The sequence below is a fragment of the Triticum urartu genome, chromosome 3, assembly GCF_003073215.2.
Source record: "Triticum urartu cultivar G1812 chromosome 3, Tu2.1, whole genome shotgun sequence".
NCBI lineage: Eukaryota > Viridiplantae > Streptophyta > Magnoliopsida > Poales > Poaceae > Triticum > Triticum urartu.
In genome coordinates, this window is record NC_053024.1 from 744,209,101 (window position 1) to 744,235,502 (window position 26,402).

The window sequence follows — 26,402 nt, forward strand, 5'->3', positions numbered from 1 at the left end:
GCCGCCCCGCCCCGAGTTCCATCAGGAGAGGAGGCCCCACGTCTACCAGGAGAGGAGGCCCGCGACCTCCCCGCCGTCTATCCCCGCCTCCCCCAAGCTCGCCGTCTCCGCCCTCTGTCGTCTCCGCTCCGGCCACCACCTCATCGTGGTCAGGTAACCCTCCTCCCTCTGCCTCTCTTCCTCCTCTCCTCCCTCCCGGCCATGCCCTCTTCTTCTCTCTTTTGCTAGGTTTAGGTCAAATCCCTCTCGAATTTAGGTCAAATTAGGTTCAAAAAATTGTGGAAATAGTGCCTAGAAAACATGAATAATTAGTACTCCATGTGCATTGGAGTACTTGGTACCTGCAAGATTTGGACACACTGAAAAAATGCACTGGACACACTGAAGAAAAATTTTGTGTCCAGTAAGATTAGAGAAAATTTTGTGCTAATGGTGTGATGGTAGAACGAGCAATTTGTGTTAGTTCGTTGCCATGTCATGATAGGACATTCAGTTGTTTCTGTTGTTCACAATGCTCTGAATTTGTGTGCCAAAGAGAGTTTCCTCTGAATTTGTTGTTCACAATGCTCTAATGGTTTGGCAGTGAATGGTGGTGCAATGGTGGCCTCTGTTTCAAATATTTCAGCAATTACTTGACCATAAATAAAAAAGAAGATTTGGGGATGGTAACTCCTGTGTGGTTTCTATTAAATTTAAAATAGTGAGGGTGTCATTTTCATCCATTCATCTCTTTCTCTAGCTTATCTAAAAGTTATGTTTACAATATTGCTGCATTTTCTAGAACAGCCACCACACTATAATATTTCATAAGATGATGATATAGTTAAGAATATTACTTAAGGTATGCTTCTGAATATTGTTGTCCACAATGTCTTCTCGCCAAACGCTTATCCATTTAGGAGCCATGGTCATAAGCAGTCTGCTTGAGGGTGGTCTTCCACAACATATGGAATTTATCCATCTAATGTAGTCAATAGATGTTGTCAAGTGATTGTGTCATGGTTTTGGTTCTGTTTTTAAAAAGTAAAGCCAGTTGTTCAAGCTTCAAGAAAATATTTTCTCAGAATATTACTGCTAATCCCAAGCATGTTAATCATGTAACTTGAGAAAATTATTGGAGTAGATCAAATTCAGCCATTATAATGTTTGATGCCCGCATCAACACTTCTCTGTACTGCATGCGGTTGTTATAGTTGAGGGTCAAAAGTAGAGGTTAGCTTTAACATGATTCGCTAGTTCTTTCATCACTTGTGTGGTGATTGTCTTGGTCCTTTTCATTTTTGTCATGGCATTCTTGAGGTGCTGATGTGTCTGAGGGCATGAACCATGATCAGGTTGAGTTCAGATTTCATTAGATTAGATGGATTATCAGAACTTGACGTGGTTTTCCACTTAGCTATCTGAATTGAGAAAAAACATAGCTTTTGCTGTCTCTGAGGCAAAACTTGCTACTCCAAATACAACTAATACTACTACTAGACAAGATACTACTCCATATACTACTAATACTACTATTGTATTTCATTTCAAAGTTCAAAATGCTGGTACTGAGATTTTCATTTCCAATGAGTGATGTTTTTCCTAGCTGTAGAAAAAACATAGCAACTTCTCTGATGTTATAAAGTTGTTCTTATATGGGTGAAACTTCACTTGTTTTTAGGCTAGTGTAGGGTGTTGCTTCTTCTGTATGGGCCAACTATGTCACAAATAAATTGTTCCTTCTTCTGTATTTGACAAGTAATGACTTGCAAAGATGATGATCATCTTGCTAGTTTGCTGGGTTTTGTCCCCGAGAGGCCCTTGAGTTTGCCGGAATGTCGATTAACTTCCGTTCCAGCAAATTCGGGTACTCCATATGTCCTATTTTCAGCAAAGGTCATGCTGAAATTTTCCGTGAATTTTGGCATGACTTTGCTAAAAATAGGACATATGGGGTACTTGCGACTAATGTTGATTATCTTCTGCTCAAAATTTATGCTGCTATAATGTTGTAAGGGTACTAATTGGTCTCTTCTGCAGCTTATCAGAGATGGGGGGAAGCAGCCACCGCCGCTCTGCCTCACCGGAGTACGAGTTGGATGCTTTCGAGTTCTTCACTATCATACTTTCTTCTTCAGTATCAGCCACGAGGCAGGTATATAAAACGAGAGATCTCCCCTTCACCCATCTCATTATGATAACTCTGTTGTTTGCTACATCACTCCTTGTCCCAAATTGCAGAGGCTGCCTGATGCTTTTATGAAGATGCTGGGTGAAGATCCGCCAGATAATGTGAAGCTCTGACAGGCCGGCAGCGGGGTTCGCAAGCTGTAGGACGTGGAGTTGGTGATCGAGGAGGGCCACATGTACCTGTGCCGTGGCTAGGAGAAGTTCTACAGTGCCTACGACCTGCGGACCGGGTACTTTCTTCTCTTGAGGTATGACGATGACGCCACAATGCTCATCGTGAAGGTTTTCAACAAGACTATGTGTCGCATGCGCTACGCTGAAGACAAAGATGCCAGTGTGTTCTGCCTCTTCTTATTCCTCCATATTTGGCTTTGTCTCACATCGATTGTTAACGGTCATTGTTGCATTTGGACAGGCAATGGGAGCAGCAGCAGCGACACTGGCTACAGCCAAAGCAGCAGCGATTATGGCTGTAGCAAAAGCAACAGCGATTCTGGCCTTAGCGAAAGCAGCAGCGATTCTGGCAGCAGCGAAGACAACAAGAAGGATGATCCAGACTGGAGTGGGGGAGAAGAGGAGCAGAGTGGGGATGAGGAGCTGCAGGATGACGATGGGCATCAGGCTGAGGATGACCTAGCGCTAGTGGTGTCTGACCAAGGGCAAGAGATGGTGGTGGCGGACCAGGTGCAAGAGATGGTGGTGGCTGACCATGGGCAAGAGATGGTGGTGGCTGACCATGGGCAAGAGTGTTGGAAATATGCCCTAGAGGCAATAATAAAAGGATTATTATTATATTGCCTTGTTCATGATAATTGTCTTTTATTCATGCTATAATTGTGTTATCCGGAAATCGTAATACATGTGTGAATACATAGACACCAACATGTCCCTAGTAAGCCTCTAGTTGACTAGCTCGTTGATCAATAGATAGTCATGGTTTCCTGACTATGGACATTGGATGTCATTGATAACGAGATCACATCATTAGAAGAATGATGTGATGGACAAGACCCAATCCTAAACATACCACAAGATCGTATAGTTCGTTTGCTAGAGTTTTTCCAATGTCAAGTATCTTTTCCTTAGACCATGAGATCGTGTAACTCCCGCATACCGTAGGAGTGCTTTGGGTGTACCAAACGTCACAACGTAACTGGGTGACTATAAAGGTATACTACGGGTATCTCCGAAAGTGTCTGTTGGGTTGACACGGATCAAGACTAGGATTTGTCACTCCGTAAGACGGAGAGGTATCTCTGGGCCCACTCGGTAATGCATCATCATAATGAGCTCAAAGTGACCAAGTGTCCGGTCACGGGATCATGCATTATGGTACGAGTAAAGTGACTTGCCGGTAACGAGATTGAACGAGGTATTGGGATACCGACGATCGAATCTCGGGCAAGTAACGTACCGATTGACAAAGGGAATTGTATACGGGGTTGCTTGAATCCTCGACATCGTGGTTCATCCGATGAGATCATCGAGGAGCATGTGGGAGCCAACATGGGTATACAGGTCCCGATGTTAGTTATTGACCAGAGAGCCGTCTCGGTCATGTCTACATGTCTCCCGAACCCGTAGGGTCTACACACTTAAGGTTCGGTGACGCTAGGGTTGTAGAGATATGAATATGCAGTAACCCGAAAGTTGTTCGGAGTCCCGGATGAGATCCCGGACGTCACGAGGAGTTTCGGAATGGTCTGGAGGTGAAGAATTATATATAGGAAGTGCAGTTTCGGTCATCGGGAGAGTTTCGGGGGTCACCGGTATTGTACCGGGACCACCAGAAGGGTCCCGGGGGTCCACCGGGTGGGGCCACCCATCCCGGAGGGCCCCATGGGCTGAAGTGGGGAGGGGAACCAGCCCATAGTGGGCTGGTGCGCCCCCTTTGGCCCACCCCATGCGCCTAGGGTTGGGAACCCTAGGGTGGGGGGGTGCCCCACCTGGCTTGGGGGGCACTCCACCCCTTGGCCGCCGCCCCCTAGGAGATCCCATCTCCTAGGGCCGGCACCCCCCCTAGGGGAGCCTTTATAAAGGGGGGGAGGGAGGGGCAGCCGCACCCTTGACTCTTGGCGCCTCCCTCTCCCCTGCTACACCTCTCCCTCTCGCAGTAGAACGGCGAAGCCCTGTTGCGGTGACTCCTGCATCCACCACCACGCCGTCGTGCTGCTGGATCTTCATCAACCTCTCCTTCCCCCTTGCTGGATCAAGAAGGAGGAGACGTCACGCTGACCGTACGTGTGTTGAACGCGGAGGTGCCGTCCGTTCGGTGCTAGGATCTCCGGTGATTTGGATCACGTCGAGTACGACTTCCTCATCCCCGTTCTTTGAACGCTTCCGCGCGTGATCTACAAAGGTATGTAAATGCAATCCGATCACTCGTTGCTAGATGAACTCATAGATGGATCTTGGTGAAACCGTAGGAAAATTTTTGTTTTCTGCAATGTTCCCCAACAGTGGCATCATGAGCTAGGTCTATGCGTAGTTCTTTTTGCACGAGTAGAACAAAATTTGTTGTGGGCGTAGATGTTGTCAACTTTCTTGCCGCTACTAGTCTTATTTTGCTTCAGCGGTATTGTGGGATGAAGCGGCCCGGATCAACCTTACACGTACGCTTATGTGAGACCGGTTCCACCGACTGACATGCACCAGTTGCATAAGGTGGCTGGCGGGTGTCTTTCTCTCCCACTTTAGTTGGAGCGGATTCGATGAAAAGGGTCCTTATGAAGGGTAAATAGAAGTTGACAAATCACGTTGTGGCTTTCACGTAGGTAAGAAAACATTCTTGCTAGAACCCTATTGCAGCCACGTAAAATCTTGCAACAACAATTAGAGGACGTCTAACTTGTTTTTGCAGCAAGTGTTTTGTGATGTGATATGGCCAAAGTTGTGATGAATGATGAATGATATATATGTGATGTATGAGACGTTCATGCTATTGTAATAGGAATCACAACTTGCATGTCGATGAGTATGAGAACCGGCAGGAGCCATAGGAGTTGTCTTTATTTTTTGTATGACTTGCGTGTCATTGAGAAACGCCATGTAAATTACTTTACTTTATTGCTAAACGTGTTAGCCATAGTAGTAGAAGTAATAGTTGGCGAGCAACTTCATGGAGACACGATGATGGAGATCATGGTGTCATGCCGGTGACAAGATGATCATGGAGCCCCAAGATGGAGATCAAAGGAGCTATGTGATATTGGCCATATCATGTCACTATTATTATTTGATTGCATGTGATGTTTATCATGTTTTTGCATCTTGTTTACTTAGAACGACGGTAGTAAATAAGATGATCCCTCATAATAATTTCAATAAAGTGTTCCCCCTAATTGTGCACCGTTGCGACAGTTCGTTGTTTCACTGGTAGAAAAAGGGCCTATAGTCCCGGTTCGTAAGGGCCTTTAGTCCTGGTTCCTGAACCAGGACTAAAGTGTCGGTACTAATGCCCCGACCCTTTAGTCCCGGTTCAATCCAGAACCGGGACTAATGGGCCTCCACGTGGGCAGTGCGCAGAGCCCAGTCAGGAGACCCTTTGGTCCCGGTTGGTGGCACCAACCGGGACCAATAGGCATCCACGCGTCAGCATTTCTGTGGCTGGGGTTTTTGTTTTTTTTTTTGAAAGTTGGGCGGGGGGGGGGGGGGGGGGGGGGGGGTTGGGGGTTTTGGGGGGTTAATTTAGGTGTTTCATATATTGTGTTAGCTAGCTACAATTAATAGAGAGAAGTGTCCTCTCTTATGTCTGTGCTTGGTCGACGCTACGTACTATACATACGTATAGAGAAGACTAGACACGCTGACTAGCTAGTAAGCAAACGAAGGAAACAGAAGATCGTCATGAACATATATGCATACAGAGAGAAGTGATATCGACCACCTCTCCTTCTCCGAGAGATTGGTCGAACAACAAGTTCTCGTATATCTATCTGACACTACCGGCTACATATATACAATAATTATCTCTTACAAATATAATCATACGGACTCAGGGTCCACATAGAATTCTCCGTCTTCAGGGATCACGTGGTCAAGAAAGAATGCCGCCAATTCCTCTTGAATTGCTCGCATGCGAGCTGGTGCTAGGAGTTCATCCCGCTTCCGAAACATCTAATTTGAAGAAGGGGGTCAATACATATATATATATGAATGAATGAAACTCAACACAAATGATGGTAATAAAATAAAATTGTGAATGTTGTTATTTACGTACTTCATATTGTTCGTTAGAGTACCCGCCCCGCTCACAGGTCGTGTGGCGGATGGACTCGCAGATGTAGTATCCACAGAAATCATTCCCTTGTTCCTGCCACAACCACTTTACAAGAAATAGAGGTCAATCAAACTGATAAGCAAGAATGCTAAATGGTATTGATGAAACTAGCACTTGAATCACTAGGAGATGCGCGGAACATGCTACTATAGTACTTACTTTCGGGTGTCTAAATTCCAGCTCCTTCGGCAGTCCCGGAACTGTTTTGGTGAATTTTCTCCAAACCCTGCCGGACAAAGAAAACAATTACTTGATATCAGGAAATGAACAAAGTTGCTGATATGGTGGATAATGATCGATTTAACTTACTTCTGGAGTATTTGAGTCATGTCTGCATAGTCCTGGGGATCTTTTCGTTTTGAGTCTAAGAGGGTTACTAGTCCCTGCTCAAGCTTAATCTCTAGGAGAATATAGTGGAAACTGCACACGCATGCATAACTCATGAATTACATTACTATAACCTTGACTAATATATAAGGGAAACCGAATACGCACAAGACAGTAACACTCACCTGAAGTTGTAAGGAAAGAGTATTATATCTTTGTTTTGATTTATTACGAATGATCGTAGCAAGTTGGCCTCGGTAGCTGCGGCATGAAGTTTAACCTGAGTTGCATCTATGAGATATGTGTTAATGAACCCAATATCACCGACTTGTCTTTTCTTCAATTTGGCGATCTTCAATCTGCATAATATAGTGAGGATGATTATAAAAATACACGCAATGAAAGAGCTAAGCTATATAGAGAAACTTAATGACAGAAGTAGTACTACTTACAGACAGTAGCAGGCGACCGTTGTTTTATCGAGGGCCAATTGATTGAAAAACTGATAGAACTCCTCAAATGGAACAGGCAACAGATCAATTCCAACGAGGTCATGCTCCTTTTTAACTTTCACATACAAAGTACTCCTCCCCCAGAGTCTCTGCAGATTTTCAAGTACCAATCATGCAATCTTCTCATCATCGTTGATAGAGATCTTTCATCTTTGACGAGAGGCTTCCCGTACTCGTATCTTTGTATCTGCATGTCCATGGGTTCATAATGTACTTCGGCGGGCAGGTAATCTGCAAGATTGCTATAACCGGGCACCATCCTCGGATCATTAGCGACGTTGTGGCTAGGCACCTTGAGCGGGGGGCACGATTGCTTCACTTGTTCGCCGAGCTGGGCAATTTGTTTCCCAGCTCATTGTTCTTTCAGCCTTTGATCACTGACAGTACTTCCCGACCGCTCCGCTTCGGTAAATTCCTTTCCAATAATGCGGTCATAGTTTCCTTTCGGCGGATCAGACTTCGGTGGTTTTGTCAGGGCAGCCAGAGTGCGCTTCACTTTCACCCGATCTACCTTCTCCTCTGGAGGTGGATGTTTCTTTGCTTTCACCCCTTCAAAGAAGTTCCTCACTTCTTCTCGCGCGATCTCGGCGTTCTCCTCCAGGGTCCTCTCATATGGTAACTTCTCTGGAGTCTTCAGAGAAGGACCGAATTTGTATGTCCTCCGGCCTCTGGTTGTACTGCTAGACGCCGACCGAGCAGACAGAGCGGTTATCTTCTTTACTTGCTTAAGAGGCGGAGGAGAAGGACTACGATGCGCCGGAGCAGCTGGAGCGGCGGCAGGTCTCTTCCGCCCTTGCTGACGAGGCGGAGAAGGAGGAGGCTGGCTGCTCGGGCGCGTCGGCGCAGGCGGAGAAGGAGGCGGGCTACGAGGTAGCCACCTGACCACTTAGGCCGGGCTACGAGGTAGCCACCTGACCCCGTGCGATGGTGAAGCTTCTTCTTCGCAGCATTTTGCTTGTTTGTCGCCGACATCTTCTGACTCTTTTCCGATGTCTTGTGGGCCACAAATGCGGGCCAGTGATCTCTGATCTTCTCATATCTGCCCTTGAATTCTGGTGTCTCATTATTTTCGACAAACTTATTCAGCTCTCCTTGAATTCTATTTTTTCTTCTTCTCCTCTATTCCTTTCTTCTTCTCCTCTTCCTTTTCTTCCTCTCCTCGTCTTCTCCTTCTTCTTCTCCTTCTTTCTCTACTTATTTTCCTTTTCCTTATTTTACTTTTTCCTCTCCACTAACATAAAATGCACTAAAATAAAATGCAACAAACATAAAATGCACTAAAGAGGCTCAACTAACCTAAAATCAATGATAAAATGCACTAACCTAAAATCGATATCTACTAACAACTTAAAAAAATTAATACATATATGAAAAAAAACATCATCATATCATCAACAGAAAAAAAAACATCATCATATCATCAATAGAAAAAAAAACATCATCATATCATCAACAGAAAAAAACATCATCATATCATCAACATCATCATATCATCAACCTAAAGGGCGCCGGCGCGGGGCGACGACGGGGAGGGGCGGCGACGGGGAGGGGCGACGGCGGCGGGCTCGGGGCGGCGACGGGGCGGGGCGACGGCGGCGGGCGCGGGGCGACGACGGGCTCGGGGCGGCGACGACGACGACGAACGGCCTGGGGGCGTCGGGGTGAATGGGAGCGGTTGGCCAAAATTTCACAAGTGGTGTCTTATATAGCCAGAGCAATAGTCCCGGTTCGTTCTACGACCCGGGACTAATGCTCCCTTTAGTCCCGGTTGGTGCGACGAACCGGGACCAATGGCATTGTGCTGCATCGCTAGCTGAAGTTTAGTCCCACATCGCTAGCTGAAGGGCGCCGGCACTTGTTTATAAGCGCTATTGTGCCTCCCCATTCGACCTCCTCTCTAATGCAGGCTTTAGGGCCTAAACTTGTTACTGCTTGTGGGCCTATTGGGCCTCTGCGGGCCTGAATCCTGGCCCATGTAGGGTTTCTAGTCGTATTCAGGCCGTGGAGGCCCAGTAGGTGGCATTTTTTTGGTTTTTTCTTTTTTATTTCTACATTTTTTTGGTTTTTTATTTTTTTATTTCTACTTAAAACTAAATACTTATAGTTTTTTAGTGATTTCTTTTTGCTTTTAGGCCACAAAAATTATAAACTTTCTGTTAGTGCCATTAGTTTTAAAATTTTGAATAGTTTAAATTTGAATTTTTAAAAATTTGTGTGAATCACTAGTTTATGAATAACTTTACTATAAAAATAGAATTTTTTTTCTTCTTTGCTATTTATTTTTTATTTATACTTACAATTAAATACTTATAGTTTGATTTTAGGTCACAAAAATTATATTCTTTTTGCTATTGAAGAATATTATAGTTTTATTTTTGTTGATCATAACATAATATTTTAATTGATTGTTTTTATTTTCATAAAAGTTTTGTAGTTCATTCTGTTTGCTATTAATTCATTATTTGAGCTAAATGACTCTGAAATTAGAAAGCATTTCAAAATGAACTCTGAAAAGGTTGAAAGTTGGCATGGTATCATTATTTGACTAAAGGGAAGCCTTTGGTCCCGGTTCAAGCCACCACCCGGGACCAATGGTGGTGGGCCAGGAGCGAGGCCCATTGGTCCCGGTTCGTCCCACCAACCGAGACCAAAGGTCCAGACGAACCGGGACCAATGGCCCACGTGGCCCGGCCGGCCCCCTGGGCTCACGAACCGGGACCAATGCCCACATTGGTCCCGGTTCTAGACTGAACCGGGACTAATGGGCTGAGCCGGCCTGGACCATAGCCCTATTTTCTACTAGTGTTTCGAAGCACCACGTGATGATCGGGTGTGATAGATTCCAACGTTCACATACAACGGGTGTAAGACATATTTACACATGCAAACACTTAGGTTGACTTGACGAGCCTAGAATGTACAGACATGGCCTCGGAACACAGAAGACCGAAAGGTCGAGCATGAGTCGTATAGAAGATACGATCAACATGAAGATGTTCACCGATGTTGACTAGTCCGTCTCACGTGATGATCGGACACGGCCTAGTTAACTCGGATCATGTTATACTTAGATGACTGGAGGGATGTCTATCTAAGTGGGAGTTCATTGAATAATTTGATTAGATGAACTTAATTATCATGAACTTAGTCTAAAATCTTTACAACATGTATTGTAGATCAAATGGCCAACTTTGTCCTCAACTTCAACGCGTTCCTAGAGAAAACCAAGCTGAAAGACGATGGCAGCAACTATACGGACTGGGTCCGGAACCTGAGGATCATCCTCATAGCTGCCAAGAAAGATTATGTCCTACAAGCACCGCTAGGTGAAGCACCTGCTCTCCCCGTAGAACAAGACGTTATGAACGCTTGGCAGACACGTACCGATGATTACTCCCTCGTTCAGTGCGGCATGCTTTACAGCTTAGAGCCGGGGCTCCAAAAGCGTTTTGAGAGACACGGAGCATATGAGATGTTAGAAGAGCTGAAAATGGTTTTTCAAGCTCATGCCCGGGTCGAGAGATATGAAGTCTCCGACAAGTTCTTCAGCTGTAAGATGGAGGAAAATAGTTCTGTCAGTGAGCACATACTCACTATGTCTGGGTTATATAACCGCTTGACTCAGCTGGGAGTTAATCTCCCGGATGACGCGGTCATTAACAGAATCCTTCAGTCGCTTCCACCGAGCTACAAGAGCTTTGTGATGAACTTAAATATGCAGGTGATGGAAAAGACCATTCTTGAAGTATTTGCAATGCTGAAATCAGCAGAGGTAGAAGTCAAAAAGGAACATCAAGTGTTGATGGTGAATAAAACCACTAAGTTCAAGAAGGGCAAGGGTAAGAAGAACTTCAATAAGGACGGCAAGGGAGTTGCCGCGCCCGGTAAGCAAGCTGCCGGGAAGAAGCCAAAGAATTGACCCAATCCCAAGACTGAGTGTTTTTATTGCAAGGGAAGTGGTCACTGGAAGCGGAACTGCCCCAAATACTTAGCGGACAAGAAGGCCGGCATCACGAAAGGTATATGTGATATACATGTAATTGATGTGTACCTTACCAGTACTCATAGTAGCTCCTGGGTATTTGATACCGGTGCGGTTGCTCACATTTGTAACTCAAAGCAGGAGCTGCGGAATAAGCGGAGACTGGCGAAGGACGAGGTGACGATGCGCGTCGGGAATGGTTCCAAGGTCGATGTGATCGCCGTCGGCATGCTACCTCTACATTTACCTACGGGATTAGTTTTAAACCTCAATAATTGTTATTTAGTGCCAGCTTTGAGCATGAACATTGTATCAGGATCTCGTTTAATTCGAGATGGCTACTCATTTAAATCCGAGAATAATGGTTGTTCTATTTATATGAGAGATATGTTTTATGGTCATGCTCCGATGGTGAATGGTTTATTCTTGATGAATCTCGAGCGTAATTCTAAATATATTCATAGTGTGAATACCAAAAGATGTAAGGTTGATAATGATAGTCCCACATACTTGTGGCACTGCCGCCTTGGTCACATAGGTGTCAAACGCATGAAGAAGCTCCATGCAGATGGACTTTTAGAGTCTCTTGATTATGAATCATTTGACACGTGCGAACCATGCCTCATGGGTAAAATGACCAAGACTCCATTCTCAGGAACAATGGAGCGAGCAACCAACTTATTGGAAATCATACATACTGATGTGTGCGGTCCAATGAGTGTTGAGGCTCGCGGTGGCTATCGTTATGTTCTCACCCTCACTGATGACTTGAGTAGATATGGGTATGTCTATTTAATGGAACACAAGTCTGAGACCTTTGAAAATTTCAAGGAATTTCAGAGTGAGGTTGAGAATCAATGTGACAGGAAAATCAAGTTCTTGTGATCAGATCGTGGAGGAGAATACTTGAGTCACGAGTTTGGCACACACTTAAGAAAATGTGGAATAGTTTCACAACTGACGCCTCCTGGAACACCTCAGCATAATGGTGTGTCCGAACGTCGTAATCACACTCTATTAGATATGGTGCGATCTATGATGTCTCTTACCGATTTACTACTATCATTTTGGGGCTATGCTTTAGAGACTGCTGCATTCACTTTAAATAGGGCTCTGTCGAAATCCGTTGAGACGACACCGTATGAATTATGGTTTGGGAAGAAACCTAAGCTGTCGTTTCTAAAAGTTTGGGGATGCGATGCTTATGTCAAGAAACTTCAACCTGAAAAGCTCGAACCCAAGTCGGAAAAATGCGTCTTCATAGGATACCCTAAAGAAACTATTGGGTATACCTTCTACCTCAGATCCGAAGGCAAGATCTTTGTTGCCAAGAATGGATCCTTTCTAGAGAAGGAGTTTATCTCGAAAGAAGTAAGTGGGAGGAAAGTAGAACTTGATGAAGTATTACCTCTTGAACCGGAAAATGGCGCAACTCAAGAAAATGTTCCTGAGGTTCCTGCACCGACTAGAGAGGAAGTAAATGATGATGATCATGAAACTTCAGATCAAGTTGCTACTGAACTTCGTAGGTCCACAAGGACACGTTCCGCACCAGAGTGGTACGGCAACCCTGTCTTGGAAATCATGTTGTTAGACAACGGTGAACCTTCAAACTATGAAGAAGCGATGGCGGGCCCGGATTCCAACAAATGGCTGGAAGCCATGAAATCCGAGATAGGATCCATGTATGAAAACAAAGTATGGACTTTGACTGACTTGCCCGTTGAGCGGCGAGCCATAGAAAATAAATGGATCTTTAAGAAGAAGACAGACGCGGATGGAAATGTGACCATCTATAAAGCTCGACTTGTCGCTAAGGGTTATCGACAAGTTCAAGGGGTTGACTACGATGAGACTTTCTCACCCGTAGTGAAGCTGAAGTCCGTCCGAATCATGTTAGCAATTGCCGCATTCTATGATTATGAGATATGGCAAATGGATGTCAAAACAGCATTCCTTAATGGTTTCCTTAAGGAAGAATTGTATATGACGCAGCCGGAAGGTTTTGTCGATCCTAAGAATGCTGACAAGGTGTGCAAGCTCCAACGCTCAATTTATGGGCTGGTGCAAGCATCTCGGAGTTGGAACATTCGCTTTGATGAGATGATCAAAGCGTTTGGGTTTATGCAGACTTATGGAGAAGCCTGCATTTACAAGAAAGTGAGTGGGAGCTCTGTAGCATTTCTCATATTATATGTAGATGACATACTTTTGATGGGAAATGATATAGAACTTTTGGACAACATTAAGGCCTACTTGAATAAGAGTTTTTCAATGAAGAACCTTGGAGAAGCTGCTTATATATTGGGCATCAAGATCTATAGAGATAGATCAAGATGCCTCATAGGTCTTTCACAAAGCACATACCTTGATAAGATATTGAAGAAGTTCAATATGGATCAGTCTAAGAAGGGGTTCTTACCTGTGTTGCAAGGTGTGAAATTGAGCTCAGCTCAATGTCCGATCACGGCAGAAGATATAGAAGAGATGAGTGTCATCCCCTATGCCTCAGCCATAGGGTCTATTATGTATGCCATGCTGTGTACCAGACCTGATGTAAACCTTGCCGTAAGTTTGGTAGGTAGGTACCAAAGTAATCCCGGCAAGGAACACTGGACAGCGGTCAAGAATATCCTGAAGTACCTGAAAAGGACTAAGGACATGTTTCTCGTTTATGGAGGTGACGAAGAGCTCGTCGTAAAGGGTTACGTTGATGCTAGCTTCGACACAGATCTGGATGACTCTAAGTCACAAACCGGATACGTGTATATGTTGAATGGTGGAGCAGTAAGATGGTGCAGCTGCAAGCAGAGCGTCGTGGCGGGATCTACATGTGAAGCGGAGTACATGGCGGCCTCGGAGGCAGCGCATGAAGCAATTTGGGTGAAGGAGTTCATCACCGACCTAGGAGTCATACCCAATGAGTCGGGGCCGATCAAACTCTTCTGTGACAACACTGGAGCTATTGCACTTGCCAAGGAGCCCAGGTTTCACAAGAAGACCAGGCACATCAAGCGTCGCTTCAACTCCATTCATGAAAATGTTCAAGATGGAGACATAGATATTTGTAAAGTACATACGGACCTGAATGTCGCAGATCCGTTGACTAAACCTCTCCCTAGGGCAAAACATGATCAACACCAGAACTCTATGGGTGTTCGATTCATCACAATGTAACTAGATTATTGACTCTAGTGCAAGTGGGAGACTATTGGAAATATGCCCTAGAGGCAATAATAAAAGGATTATTATTCTATTTCCTTGTTCATGATAATTGTCTTTTATTGATGCTATAATTGTGTTATCTGGAAATCGTAATACATGTGTGAATACATAGACACCAACATGTCCCTAGTAAGCCTCTAGTTGACTAGCTCGTTGATCAATAGATAGTCATGGTTTCCTGACTATGGACATTGGATGTCATTGATAATGAGATCACATCATTAGGAGAATGATGTGATGGACAAGACCCAATCCTAAACATAGCACAAGATCGTATAGTTCGTTTGCTAGAGTTTTTCCAATGTCAACTATCTTTTCCTTAGACCATGAGATCGTGTAACTCCCGGATACCGTAGGAGTGCTTTGGGTGTACCAAACGTCACAACGTAACTGGGTGACTATAAAGGTATACTACGGGTATCTCCGAAAGTGTTTGTTGGGTTGACACGGATCAAGACTGGGATTTGTCACTCCGTATGACGGAGAGGTATCTCTGGGCCCACTCGGTAATTCATCATCATAATGAGCTCAATGTGACCAAGTGTCTGGTCACGGGATCATGCATTATGGTACGAGTAAAGTGACTTGCCGGTAACGAGATTGAACGAGGTATTGGGATACCGACGATCGAATCTCGGGCAAGTAACGTACCGATTGACAGAGGGAATTGTATACGGGGTTGCTTGAATCCTTGACATCATGGTTCATCCGATGAGATCATCAAGGAGAATGTGGGAGCCAACATGGGTATCCAGATCCCGCTGTTAGTTATTGACCGAAGAGCCGTCTCGGTCATGTCTACATGTCTCCCGAATACGTAGGGTCTACACACTTAAGGTTCGGTGACGCTAGGGTTGTAGAGATATGAATATGCAGTAATCCGAAAGTTGTTCGGAGTCCCGGATGAGATCTCGGACGTCATGAGGAGTTCCGGAATGGTCCGGAGGTGAAGAATTATATATATGAAGTGCAGTTTCGGCCATCGGGAGAGTTTCGGGGGTCACCGGTATTGTACCGGGACCACCGAAAGGGTCCCGTGGGTCCACCGGGTGGGGCCACCCATCCCGGAGGGCCCCATGGGCTGAAGTGGGGAGGGGAACCAGCCCATAGTGGGCTGGTGCGCCCCCTTTGGCCCACCCCATGCGCCTAGGGTTGGGAACCCTAGGGTGGGGGGCGCCCACCTGGCTTGGGGGGCACTCCACCCCTTGGCCGCCGCTCCCCCTAGGTGATCCCATCTCCTAGGGCCGGCGCCCCCCCTAGGGGAGCCTATATAAAGGGGGGGATGGAGCGGCAGCCCCACCCTTGACTCTTGGCGCCTCCCTCTCCCCTGCTACACGTCTCCCTCTCGCAGTAGAACGGCGAAGCCCTGCTGCGGTGAGTCCTGCATCCACCACCACGCCGTCGTGCTGCTGGATCTTCATCAACCTCTCCTTCCCCCTTGCTGGATCAAGAAGGAGGAGACGTCATGCTGACCGTACGTGTGTTGAACGCGGAGGTGCCGTTCGTTCGGCGCTAGGATCTCCGGTGATTTGGATCACGTCGAGTACAACTTCCTCATCCCCGTCCTTTGAACGCTTCCGTGCGTGATCTACAAAGGTATTTAGATGCAATCTTATCACTCGTTGCTAGATGAACTCATAGATGGATCTTGGTGAAACCATAGGAAATTTTTTGTTTTCTACAACATTCCCCAACAAAGAGATGGTGGTGGCTGACCATGGGCAAGAGATGGTGGTGGCTGAGGGTGGCCTCGCGATGGTAGTGGTGCCTGACAATTACCACACACCGGTGGTGGCGCCGGCGATCCCACAGCTGGGCGACATGACCACGCCAATTGTGGTAGAAGACTACATACCACAGCTGCCTCCACTGCCTCCACCGCCTCGCCGCTCTTGGCGCATCAGGCTGAGGAAGGAGAAGGAGAAGAACAATGAGAACTGAACTATGTCAGGTATGTCAGATCTCCAAAATGATATATATATATATATATATATATATATTTATATACTTAGTTACCTATTTATCTCTAATATGCTTAGTTTCCTATAGGTTAGCTCCAAAATTACTTATGTTAGCACAAAATGATCAAGTTTACATAATAAGCTTATAGTCTTCTTCTTATTCTTCTTCTTATCCAAAATGACATACGTTAGCTTCATTTTACTTAAGTTGGCTCTAATATGCTAACTTAGAGCTTATATGCTTAGTTTCCTATAGGTTAGCTCCAAAATTACTTATGTTAGCACAAAATGATCAAGTTTACAAAATAAGCTTATAGTCTTCTTCTTATTCTTCTAGTCTTCTTCTTCTTCTCTTCTTCTTCTTCTTCTTCTTCTAACTTCTTGTTTATCATTTTGCAGATTTGATTTAATTCACGGAAGCTTGCATGGATGGAGTGCTTCTTTTCCATTTGTGTTTTTATTTTGTATCAATGTGAAACTTTTGTGAATTGATGGATAACGGTGTTGAATGAACATTGTGAAACTTCTGTAAGATGTAACGATGGAACTATGTGTTGGCTATGTATGTATATATGACGAAACTTGTGTGTTGGATATGATCTGGTGGACGCAGATAACATCGTTACATATGGCCCCCTGTATGTAAGCTAAGCAGATCTGTGTTGTATGTTATCTCTAATATTTTTTAACCTGTGAAAATATCAGAAATGAAAAAAAATCCCTAATATTCATACTAGTGGCGCACCACACAAGACACTAATGGCGCACTATTATAATCACACTAATGGTGCATCACCCAACAGTGCGCCATTAGTATGCCAAAGCACATGGTTAAATATGGCCCCCTGGGAGGCATACTAATGGCGCATGGTGTTCTATACTAATGGCGCACTGCTCGGTGCGCCATTAGTATACCAGATACTAATGGCGCACCGGTGGCGCGCCATTAGTAAGAAATACTAGTGGTGTGATACTAATGGCGCACCAGCAGTGCGCCATTAGTGGGAAAAACTGGTGCGCCATTACTAGCCCTTTTCCTAGTAGTGACGTCGGCTCAGAACTTGCCGAGCAGATGGATCCGACGGAGCTCTCTTCCCTAAACAAGCTCTTGGATCGCATCGCCGCTTTGGGAGTCGCTACGGACTATGATCGGATTGGGCTTAAACCCGACCAAAGGGAGATTAACTCTCCGCTGGTTACCCATCAGATAGCGGTGGTGGAGGAACAATTCGGCAATTCTTCCTCTATCTTGAGGACAAACTATGTCCGGATTCCAGGGCTCTCCGAGCCGGATACCCGTTTATGGAAGGACATCGCCCAAGCCTTGAATCTAGAATCAGGCAGTGGGCTAGACCTATCGGGCGACATCCCGGAGCCCGAACTTCCAAGATCAGAAACTCTCCTGCCCCTGGGTCTCAGATCGGGTCAGGGTTCGGACTCAAATCCTCCCACCTACCCAGATACAAGCGATCTCTCCCACATTAGACAAGAGCCCCAGGAAACAGTACATCACTACTGGGCCAGATTCCTCCTTGTAATGAACAAGGTCAAGGACTGTCGCGAGGAAGACGCAATCTCATTCTTCTGCAATAATTGCATGGACAAGGGAATCCTTAACGCCATAAGTCGCTGTGACATAGCACACTTCGCTGACTTGGTGGCCATAGTACGGAAGTACTGTGCGATGGAAAGTGCCTGGAAAACCGAAACAAAATTTTGGGATAATCCGGCTCTGACTAAACACCCAGTCCGAATTAAAAGGGTGCATCCTCATAAGTCGCCCGATTCAATTACCAAAAAGCAAAAGCCCACTACAGGGCGTCGAACCGTATTGGAGGGATGGCTTAATGGACCCTGCAAAATTCACAGTACAGCGGATACCATACCAACATACAGCCTTAGAGCATGTTGGGTAATCCGGCAGGTGGCCAAGAGCGGTGAGGATCTCCTCATTCAAAATACCACAGAGCACCATCCCGTGGATTACAATACAATATTAACAGTCTTCGAGACATTCGCCTCAAATAATAGGCGCAAGCGAACACTCCGTAGCATTGCCAAAATCTGCCAGGTGGCAACAACAAACCCATGGAGTGACACGGCCATCACCTTCAATGCTTGTGACGAACCTAAATTCCGAACAACCCGAGCACCAGCCACACTGGTCCTTAGTCCAATTGTGGACGGCTTTCGGCTCACTAAAGTGCTCATGGACGGCGGCAGTGAATTAAACCTCATTTATGAGGAAACTCTTCAAAAAATGGAAATAGACAAGAACCGCATTGAGCAAAGCAGCACAACCTTCAGAGGAATCATCCCCAGTCGGGAAGCACATTGCGCTGCGAAAATCACACTAGATGTGGTATTCGGCACGCTGGAGAATTATAGGTCCGAAGAAATCACGTTCCAAGTGGCCCCATTCAGTGGCGGATACCACGCCCTTTTAGGGCAGGATACATTCATGATCTTCCAAGCCATACCCCATTACGGGTACATGAAACTCAAAATTCCTGGGCCCAATGGAATCATCACTCTAGCTAGTGATCCGGACATAGCGCTCCGCGTCGAAAACAAAACAGCCGCACTGGCCCTCTAGGCGTTATCCGAAGCCCTCGCGGCAGAGGAGTTAACTGGGCTACGCTCCACCGTGGACAGGGATGACGTGATACTCGACAAGAGATCCAAGTCCACATCTTTCAAACCAGCGGATGAAATAGTCAAATTCCAAGTCCACCCAACGGACCCTACAAAAACAGCCTCCATCGGGGCACAGTTACACCCCGTTGTGGACACCGCACTACGAGAGTTCCTGCACGAGAATTGGGACATATTTGCCTGGCATCCCTCAGATATGCCAGGAATCCCACGCAGGTTGGCCGAGCATAGCCTTAACATTTTAAAAGGATTCAAGCCGGTCAAACAGACTCTTCGGCGTTTCTCTGAACCTAAGAGACAAGCTATGGGAGAGGAACTAGCCAAGTTATTGGAGGCCGGATTCATCAGAGAAATAAAACACCCGGACTGGCTAGCAAACCTGGTGATGGTACCAAAGAAGGACAAATCCTGGCGCCTGTGCGTCGATTTCAGGGACCTCAACAAGGCTTGCCCAAAGGATCCCTTCCCCCTCCCCCGCATCAATCAAATTATCGACGCTACCACGGGACACGACTCATTGTGCTTCCTCGACGCATACTCCGGCTACCACCAAATAAAAATGGCGGAGTCCGACCAAGACGCAATGGCATTTATCATGCCGTACGGCCCCTTCTGTTTCAATACAAAGCCTTTTGGGCTTAAAAACGTCGGTGCAACGTATCAACGCATGATTCAAACATGTCTGGAAAAGCAGATCGGCAAAACAGTGGAGGCATATGTTGACGATGTGGTCATTAAAACCAGACACGTCGACTCTTTAATAAATGACTTGAGGCTCACGTTCGACAATCTGTGAACATACGACATTAAGCTCAACCCAGAAAAATGCGTCTTCGGCGTACCCGCCGGAAAGCTCCTGGGTTTTATCATCTTCAGTAGAGGAATTGAAGCAAAACCGGCTAAAATCCGAGCCCTGTCACAATTGGCCATCCCAACTAACCTCAAGAAAATCCAGAAATTAACTGGATGCGTGGCGGCCCTAAGCCGCTTTATCTCCCGCTTAGGAGAAAAGGCATTACCGCTTTATCGCCTCCTTCGGCGCACCGAACACTTCGAGTGGACGGACACGGCCACGGCCGGACTGGAAGACATAAAGGCCATTCTGGCCACCAACCCAATCCTGGCCGCGCCAAGCATCGGCGAACCAATGCTGCTATATATAGCGGCAACCCGTCAAGTTGTAAGCGCAGTGCTCGTCGTCGAACGAGAAACGAACGGACACAAATTTCCCCTCCAAAAGCCGGTATATTATGTATCCACTGTCCTCACTCCATGCAAATCACGGTACCCGCATTATCAAAAGATAGCATATGCGGTATTCATGGCATCCCGGAAACTACGACACTACATTCAAGAGTGCTCAATTACAGTGGCCTCGGAAGTGCCACTGAATGACATAATAAACAACCGCAACGCCACGGGCCGGATTGCCAAATGGGCCATTGAGTTCCTCCCGTTCGACATAACATATAAACCTCGGTGAGCCATTAAGTCGCAGGTATTGGCCGATTTTATCGCTGAATGGATGGAAGCCGAACTCCCTAAAGAGTACGGCGCATACTCCAATTGGATTATGCACTTCGACGGCTCTAAAATACTGGCCGGTCTGGGGGCTGGCATCGTCCTGACGACCCCTACCGGCGATACAGTCCAATATGTACTCCAAATACTGTATACAGACTCCAACAATGCAGCCGAATATGAGGCCGTGTTACATGGTCTCCGGATGGCAGTCTCCATGGGTATTCGACGCCTAGAGGTGCATAGGGACTCGAACCTCGCAATATCCCAAATAAATGGAGACTTCGACGCCAAAAGATCCGAAAATGGTGGCTTATCGCAATGCCGTCCTCAAGATGTCAGCTCAGTTCAAGGGGCTCGAATTCCACCACCTGGCTCGGGAAAACCATCAGGCGGCAGATATCCTCGCCCGCATCGGCGCTACGCGCGATACGGTCCCACCCAACATCTTCTTGGAAAGGCTGTTTAAGCCATCCGTGGTATGGGAAGGGGACACCGGCAACAATAGTCCGGACCCGGCTACAACGCCAGATACCGAACACTCTGACATAATCGGAGGCTCCGCCACCGAAATAATGCCTCAGCCCATGTAGTAATGGCCGTCATCGCCCCATGGACTGAACCATTCCTGACAGAGTTAACTAGGCAGGAACTTCCCGAGGACCAAAATGAGGCACGCTGCATTGTGTGGCGATCCAAAGCCTACAAGGTCCACGAGGGAGAGATTTATAAGAAAAGCACCACCGGAGTTCTTCAAAGGTCCATCTCCGAAGAGGAAGGGTCGAAGCTTCTAGCAGTAATCCTTGCCGGACTCGGCGGCCAACACGCCGCAGCCCGGGCCCTCGTAAGTAAGGCCTTCCGTACAGGATTCTATTGGCCGACGACCCGGGGGGATGCACAGGACTTGGTCCAACGCTACGTCGGTTGCCAGCTTTTTGCAAACCAAAGCCATATGCCGCCCGTCGCCCTACGAACAATCCCCATTACCTGGCCTTTTGTAGTCTGGGGGATTGAGATGGCTGGACCCCTTAAAGGGGGAACCCATAAAAAAATACTTACTGGTCATGGTGGATAAATTCACCAAATGAATAGAAGCCAAACCTGTTAAAACGGCCGAATCCGGACTGGTGATAGACTTCATATCCGGGGTTGTACACCGTTATGGCATCCCGCACAGCATCATCACTGATAACGGCACGAACTTCACTGCCGACGAGGTAAAATTATGGTGCAACAACATGGGCATCAAGCTCGATTATGCTTCTGTCTATCACCCACAAACTAACGGTCAAGTCGAGCGAGAAAATGGTCTTATCATGAGCGGCATCAAACCCAGATTAGTGCGGTCCTTGAAGGAATCTGGGGGCTGCGGACCACACCGAATCGCACTACCGGATACACACCGTTCCTTATGGTGTATCGCGCAGAGGCGGTTCTGCCCTGCGACATAATTCATGACTCACCTCGAGTGCGCATGTGTGAAGAAAGAGAGGCCGAGCTCGATCGGCAGGACAGTTTGGACGCCCTCGAGGAGGAGCGTGACGTGGCAAAAGCTCGTTCCGCATTCTATCAGCAACAGGCTCGAAGATACCAAAGCAGAGAAGTACAGACCAAAACTTATAATGTTGGCGAACTCGTTCTACGCCTACCGGAGAAGAAAAAGGACAAGCTCAAGCCCAAATGGGAAGGTCCCTTCGTTATTGACCAGGTCCTGACTGGTGGAGCGTACCATCTGCGGGATGCATCGGACAATCGACTCGAGCCAAACCCATGGAACGCAGCCATACTCCGATGGTTCTATGCCTAGTGCCGGACTCGGTGTTTGTCTCCTTACCTCTGTCAATTTTTTTATATACTCGTTACCTGTCTTTTCTTTCTTTCTTTCTTCCCCTTTCAAGGCCTTAATAGGCTAAAATGTGTCTTGACTACACAATTTTGACGCTCTAGCCACGCTCATGATAACTGGGGGCTTCTTACAGAGAAGCTTAATTATTTTACTGGGCCTCATGCCCCGCACATGTGTTATTCTTCCACATGTATCTTTTTTCGCCATTATATGCATCGATATGACTTAAGTTTTGGCCAAGCTAGGCTGCCTGGCTCTTATATTTATGCCCTACGTTCCCGTTAATTTGGCTAGGGCATAAGGGGAGCACCTCTACGATTGTTACTGCCGGGTCAGCCGGATGTGTACCTCAGACTGGGTGAAGCCGAAAGCTAGCGTTCTTAAGGGAATATTCGGTCGGTGAACAAAAGATGACTTTTATTTATTTTTGATACATGCTCCCAGATGTTTTTTGCCTATGTCTCTTCTCATAGTCCGAACATGCACGTTAGTGCATGCGTACCCAGGGAAAGGAACCCTTAACAGAACTATTCTCCCTGGAAGATATTTCTTACTATCCATGTAATATAACATAACTAGTTAGGTGATACGTCTCCAACGTATCTATAATTTTTGATTGCTCCATGCTATATTATCTACTGTTTTGGACTATATTGGGCTTTATTTTCCACTTTTATATTATTTTTGGGACTAACCTATTAACTGGAGGCCCAGCCCAGAATTGTTGTTTTTTGCCTATTTTAGTGTTTCGGATAAACAGAATATCAAACGGAGTCCAAATGGAATAAAATCTTCGGAAACGTGATTTTCTCACCGAACGTGATCCAGGAGACTCGGACCCTACTGCAAGGGAGCAAAGAGGTGGTCACGAGGGTGGGGGGTGCGCCCCCCCTAGGGCGCGCCCCCTGCCTCGTGGTCGCCTCGATGCTCCACCGACGTACTCCTTCCTCCAATATATACACACGTACCCCCAAACGATCAGAACAGGAGCCAAAACCCTAATTCCACCACCGCAACTTTCTGTATCCACGAGATCCCATATTGGGGCCTATTCCAGAGCTCCGCCGGAAGAGGGCCGTCATCACGGAGGGCTTCTACATCATCCTAGCCCCTCCGATGAAGTGTGAGTAGTTTACCTCAGACTTTCGGGTCCATAGTTAGTAGCTAGATGGCTTCTTCTCTCTGTTTGAATCTCAATACAAAGTTCTCCCCCTCTCTCGTGGAGATCTATTCGATGTAATCTTCTTTTTGCGGTGTGTTTGTTGAGACCGATGAATTGTGGGTTTTTGATCAAGTCTATCTATGAATAATATTTGAATCTTCTCTGAATTCTTTTATGCATGATTGGTTATCTTTGCAAGTCTCTTTGAATTATCCGTTTGGTTTGGCCAACTAGATTGGTAGTTCTTGCCATGGGAGAAGTGCTTAGCTTTGGGTTCGATCTTGCGGTGTCCTTACCCAGTAACATAAGGGGCAGCAAGCCACGTAGTGTATCGTTGTCATCGAGGGTTTATTTCATATTGCATGAATTTATCTCTCTACATCATGTCATCTTGCTTAAGGCGTTACTCTGTTTTTAACTTAATACTCTAGATGCATGTTGGATAGTGGTCGATGAGTGGAGTAGTAGTAGTAGATGCAGAATCGTTTCGATCTACTTGTCACAGACGTGATGCCTATATACATGATCATGCCTAGATATTCTCATAATTATGCACAATTCTATCAATTGCTCAACAGTAATTTGTTCACCCACCGTAGAATACTTATGCTCTTGAGAGAAGCCACTAGTGAAACCTATGGCCCCCGGGTCTATTCTCATCATATCAATCTCCATCACTTTTATATTGCTTTGCTTTTTCACTTTGCCTTCACTTTTTACTTTGCATCTTTATATCAAAAATACCAAAAATATTCTATCTATCAGATCTCCCTCTCGTAAGTGACCGTGAAGGGCTTGACAACCCCTAATCGTGTTGGTTGCGAGTAGCTATCGCTTTGTGCATGTACGAGGGACTTGAGCGTGGGCTCCTACTGGATTGATACCTTGGTTCTCAAAAACTGAGGGAAATACTTACGCTACTCTGCTACATCATCCCTTCCTCTTCGGGGAAAACCAGCGCGAGCTCAAGACGTAGCAAGAAGGATTTCTGGCGCCGTTGCCGGGGAGTCTACGCAAAAAGTCATATACCAAGTACCCATCACAATCCCTATCTCTCGCATTACATTATTTGCCATTTGCCTCTCGTTTTCCTCTCCCCCCAATTCACCCTTGCTGTTTTATTCGCCCTCTATCTCCATCCTCCCTCTCTGTTTGCCTCTTTTTGTCCGCTTGCCTTTTTGTTTGCCAGTGTGTTAGATTGCTTGTTTGTCGCGATGGCTCAAGATGCTACCAAATTGTGTGACTTCACCAATACTAATAATAATGATTTCCTTAGCACTCCGATTGCTCCTCTCACCGATGCTAAATCTTGTGAAATTAATACTGCTTTGTTGAATCTTGTTATGAATGATCAATTCGCCGGCCTTTCTAGTGAAGATGCCGCTACTCATCTGAATAGCTTCATTGATTTATGTGATATGCAAAAGAAAAAAGATGTCAATAATGATGTTGTTAAGTTGAAGCTATTTCCTTTTTCGCTTAGAGATCGTGCTAAAGCTTGGTTTTTGTCTTTGCCTAAGAATAGTATTGATTCATGGAACAAATGCAAAGATGTTTTATCTCTAAGTATTTTCCTCCCTCTAAGATCATCTCTCTTAGAAACGATATAATGAACTTTAAACAACTTGATCATGAACATGTTGCACAAGCTTGGGAGAGAATGAAATTAATGCTACGTAATTGCCCTACTCATGGTTTGAATTTATGGATGATTATACAAAAATTTTATGCTCGATTGAATTTTGCTTCTAGAAATCTTTTAGATTCGGCCGCGGGAGGCACTTTTATGGAAACCACTTTAAGAGATGCTAATAAACTCCTAGATAATATTATGGTTAATTATTCTCAATGGCATACTGAAAGAACTTCTAATAAAAAAGTGCATGCGGTAGAAGAAATTAATGTGTTGATTGGAAAGATGGATGAACTTATGAAATTATTTGCTACTAAGAGTGTTTCTTCTGATCCTAATGATATGCCTTTGTCTACTTTGATTGAGAATAATAATGAATCTATGGATGTGAATTTTTTTGGTAGGAATAATTTTGGTAACAACGCGTATAGAGGAAACTTTAATCCTAGGTCGTATCCTAGTAATTCCTCTGATAATTATGGTAATTACTACAACAATTCTTATGGAAAGTTTAATAAGATGCCCTCTGAATTTGAGACTAGTGTTAAGGAGTTTATGAATTCGCAAAAGAATTTCAATGCTTTGCTTGAAGAAAAATTGCTTAAAGTTGATGAATTAGCTAGGAACATGGATAGAATTTCTCTTGATGTGGATTCTTTGAAACTTTGATATATTCCACCCAAGCATGATATAAATGAGTCCCTCAAAGCGATGAGAATTTCCATTGATGAGTGGAAAGAAAGAACCGCTAGGATGCGTGCTAAGAAAGATTGTTTTGTGAAAGCGTGTTCTTCTAGTTTCTATGAAAATAAAGATGAAGATCTAAAAGTTATTGATGTGTCCCATATTAAATCTTTATTTTGCAATATGAATCTTGATAATTATGGGACTGAATATGATCCATGTTTACCTAGAAGGCGTTCCAAAAATTCGGAGTTTTTAGATCTTGATACTAAAATTGGTAAAAGTGGGATTGAAGAGATCAAAACTCTAGATATTAATGAACCCACTATTTTGGATTTCTAGGAATTTAATTATGATAATTGCTCTTTGATAGATTGTATTTCCTTGTTGCAATCCGTGCTAAATTCTCCTCATGCTTGTAGTCAAAATAAAGCTTTTACTAAACA